General features: G+C 42.9%; 1 long non-coding RNA gene across 1 annotated transcript; it reads left to right on the top strand.

Moving 5' to 3' along the window:
- The first annotated feature begins 1,283 nt into the window (after nt 1-1,283).
- On the top strand, nt 1,284-3,179 carry LOC143773645 (uncharacterized). The gene is made up of 3 exons (XR_013215276.1): nt 1,284-1,657; nt 1,791-1,900; nt 1,989-3,179. It is a non-coding gene; the product is annotated as an uncharacterized LOC143773645 (long non-coding RNA).
- The last annotated feature ends 1,292 nt before the right edge of the window (nt 3,180-4,471 follow it).

Here is a 4,471-nt window from a genome sequence, read left to right as displayed (position 1 = left end):
CCCCTCTTCATCTTTAGCAGTCCCCTTCTATCATTTGCAGTCTCCCTCCACCTCCCCCTCACCTATTCAATTCATTTTAAAAAGAAAAAAAATGAAAAACAAAATTTTTATACTTACTTCACTGACGATCCCCTGCAGGCGCAGCTCTGCTTCTGGTGTCCTCCTACAGGATGACGCTTACACTATGACGTCATTTTGTATTCGCCGTCACCTGACCAGAAGTCCAGAGGGTGGAGGGAGCAGGAGCTGCGCAGCCATTCAGATTATACAGCTGTGGAGCTTCAGGAAAAGCTCCCAGCGCTGAGGTGTGCGCTGCACCCAGTACATCATTGCAGCATGGGGCCCATTGAGCAGAAGCACAAAAGGAGGGGCCCGGGCCCCACTCTGTACTGCTGCCCATCAGGCCCTATACCGCAATAAGGGCAGTAATGCCCTGATGGTGGCCCTGCACCTACAAAATACATATTTAATAGTGTAGTGAGTTGTGGTACAGTGCATTGTTTGTTCAGCTAACAATTGCAACATCTGTAAATATCTCCTTTCTTCGGTTTCCATCTTTCCAACCACAGTAAAAAAAGAAGCCTCGTGAAACAAGAATACTAGATATGTGATTAAGTGTAAATATTCAGCAATAAATCTATCCTCATCTTAACAACATGTAACGCCCTCTTGCACTCTGAGGTTCTCCATGATTGCGGCTCAATTGGAATTTAAATAGTTGTTAGCAAAACATTCTGGGAACACAAATATACAGACAAATGTGAATGTATTCTCTTGTACTACAATTACTATGTAATTAAGGTTTGGTTACAATGCCACATTTAAGTTCTTTATGTTGAATAAGCTGAAGTATAGCCAAGTTCCCTGTAAGGTAGAGCTCTGGGATTCTCAATAGATACAATGCTAAGAATAAACCACTGAATTCTGTAATTAAAATAAGTTTGCTGCATTCAAGTGCATTCAGTCATTTCACGCACAATAGTTGTATAGAAAAACAACAAACACTCCCTTATAATGCTTACCTTATTAGTAAACGTCCTACTCTGTGGCTGACTGCGCTTGGAACAATACATATAACAATGATGACTTTGCAACATTTTAAAGAGGCTGGGAGCTTTTTGTAATAGCTAACATAATGACGTTAAAGGCATATTAGAATACATAAACTGACTGAAAAACATGCAGCAGTTGTCAGAAAAACTAAATCTAAAATGTGGCTTTTCTTTGTTATTAATAAGGTAAATACATTTGGAATTAGACAAAAAGTATAGTTACATTTAGGGTATGTGCACACTTTGCAGATTTTCCTGCGGATTTTTCTGCACTAAAATCTGCAGTTATTGGCAGAAAACGCAGGTGCGTTTTTGGTGCGTTTTTGGTGCGTTTTTCAGTGCGTTTTTCATTGCGTTTTTTTCTGCAGATTGTCTGCGTTTTTTACATAAATAAAGGTTCACAAACTTGAAAAAATTCAGAAACAAAAAAAAAAAAAAATGATGTCACTTCCTTGTCCAACCCCTTCTTCTTTCATCCTCCATGTTGTGAAAACATCAAAATGAGTGGAAGCAACCACAGCATGCCGCAGATACAGCTCCGCAGGCCGCACCGTATACTTATGCTGGGGTTGCTGCTGCAAATATTGAATAATCATAGACAGCAGGTAAGCTATTAAATTTTTTTTTTTTTTTTGTAGCGCTACACATAATCTGCAGCGCTTTACCCACTTCTTTCTGTTATTTTTTTTTTTGACACTGTTCTGTTCTAAGAAATATATATATTTGTTTTTATTTTAGAGGCAGCAGCAGGAGAGAAGACGTCAACAGAAAAGACTCTGGGTGCACCCGCTTGTCGCCGAACGTCCACAAAAAGGCCACTTTTATGTTCTTTATAATGATTTGAGGAAGTAAGTTGAAATACATGAAAAGACAAATAATGTTTTTCTACAAATGTTATATGTTATGTAACCATTTGTTTTCTTTTTACATTTTCAGGTACCCGGAAAAGTTCATTTCATTCTGCCGTCTACCCATCCCGGCGTTTGACCGACTTCTGGCAATAGTTTCGCCCCATCTCACGATGCACGACACTTTTATGAGGAAAGCCATCTCTGCTGAGGAAAGGCTGCTCATCACCTTGCGGTAAGTAACTAAATTTTGGGTTGGAATGTCATTAGGGCTCTTTCACATGTCAGTGCGTCCGGTATGTGTGATTAAAGTTTTCACATGTCCCGGAGACACTGACAAACTTACACACAGTCATCTATGGACATGTCAGCGCGTTGTCGGCGGCCGTATGTCTGCAGGCAAAACCCGCTGACATGTCATTTTGAGACTATTTGCATGTTCAACAAAGTGTCCCGCACATGTGCACACGGAGAACACACATTGATGTCCTCTGTGTGACACACATTGCACTGGTGAAGAAGTGCTACAGGAAGCGCTGTTCCCTGGCGGCAGGTTATGAAGATGTTGTCATCATTCTTCCCTGCTCTGCATGATTTCAGCGCCATCAGGGAAGAATGGGATTTGTCTTCATCACCTGCCGCCGCTAACTGTGCTTACTGTATTGTTTTGATCCCTGCTAGCCATCCGTGTGGGAAGGATTCAGCACATGGGCTGCACACACACATGGACATGGATATCTCTGGTACTGTGCTTTACGGTACCGGATATATTATATGTAAAACACACCTGCAAACTGTAAAAGCATTTTTGCTTGCTAGCACATGTACCCACTGTATTTTAAGCATTATCTACAGCATTCTATAAATAAGGCAATGGGTCAGTGGCGATAGATCATACCCGTGTGTGGGGTGCTATCGTGTAATGTTATCCCATCTTGCTGTGTCCAGGTCATGCGCCTCCCTTCCTGCGCAGACGTACTTTATTGTCCTGATGAGGATAGAGCTAAGTGCGCAGATGAGCATGCACTGGGCCTCTCACCTTTCCTTGTCTTCGCTCACTGCAAGACTTACTTCTGCCCTCAACAGGCCGAATTAGTGCGTTTGAAGCAAGCAGGAGGCTGTCGTCGTTAGCTAAACATTGGAGTGCCTGGACATGGACCTGCTAGTCCCATCTGATGTGACTGGCCGTTTATTTATTGATACCCTTTGTGTTGTGCCGGGTGTTAAGGCCAGCATTATAGAATGCTTTAGATAAAACATGAAAGGTGCTGGACGCATATTATAGCGTCCATAACAGCTGACATGTTTCATTATATTTTTGTGTGACATTTCTAATATTCATTTTTGTTTCTTTGCAGATTTTTGGCCAAAGGAGAGAGCTATACATCCCTGCACCTCCAATTTAGAGTTGGTAAATCCACCATCTCTAAAATTGTGAGGTGCACATGTACCGTCATCTGGCAGAAGTTGCAGCCCATGGTGATGCCTTCCCCAAACGAGGAGACTTGGCTGCAGGTCGCAGCAGGCTTTCAGTCTGTGGCCAATTTCCCAAACTGCATAGGTGCAGTCGATGGTAAACATGTGAGAGTGCTGAAGCCACCACGATCAGGATCACGCTTCTTTAATTATAAGAAGTATTTTTCAGTGGTCCTGATGGCGGTGGCTGATGCCCATTACAAATTTGTTGCCATTGACGTTGGTGCCTATGGTAGTACTGGGGATTCTCGGGTGTTGCGAACGTCACAGATTGGGATGCAAATTCTTCAAGATGGCGGAACGCTCCCAGCCCCAAGACCTTTGCCGGGTTCCACACATCCAGTGCCCTTTGTGATGGTATCGGATGAGGCGTTTCCCTTAACGACAACCCTGCTGCGCCCATACCCACGAAGGGGACTGAATGCCCGGCGAAGGATTTTTAATTATCGGCTAAGTCGTGCACGCAGATATGTGGAATGCACCTTTGGGATCATGACTAGTCAGTGGAGGATCTTTCACACACCCATCCAGCTGGATGCTGACACCGTTGACACTGTGATTAAGGCTTGCTGTGTACTCCACAACTATGCTCGTGAGTACAACACTGACGTAGATGTGGAGTACCAGCAGCCAGTATTTAATCCAGTGGTCAACGTGGGTCTGGGCAGGCCATCCAACTCGGGTGTGCGTGTGAGAGAATCCTTCACTGACTACTTCATGAGTCCTGAAGGTGCCGTGCACTGGCAATACTCCTGTGCTGGTGTTGGGCAGCCTGACCAGCAGAGAAGGATGGAAGAACATTGACCGACCAATAAAAGATGTCACGATCTATACCAAAAGCTAGAAGAAGTCAAGATCCCTGTTAATCAAATTCAAGATCGATATTCAATGTTGTTTATTGTACCTTTTTTTATTGGTGAACCCAAAAATTATTATTTTATTTTTCTCGTTAATAAAATTTTTTTTTACTTTCAAGTGGTTATTTTTCAATCTAATAAGGATTGTTTGTAGAAAATTTTTAATGATTGATTCTCCTCCATCCCTTTGTTCACTGCCCATACACCCATCAGACTATGTCCATCCCATAGTCCAGCG

Source organism: Ranitomeya variabilis, chromosome 5 (genome assembly GCF_051348905.1).
Source record: "Ranitomeya variabilis isolate aRanVar5 chromosome 5, aRanVar5.hap1, whole genome shotgun sequence".
NCBI lineage: Eukaryota > Metazoa > Chordata > Amphibia > Anura > Dendrobatidae > Ranitomeya > Ranitomeya variabilis.
The sequence above is the reverse complement of the archived record's forward strand: the minus strand, read 5'-3'. Positions and strand labels throughout refer to the sequence as shown.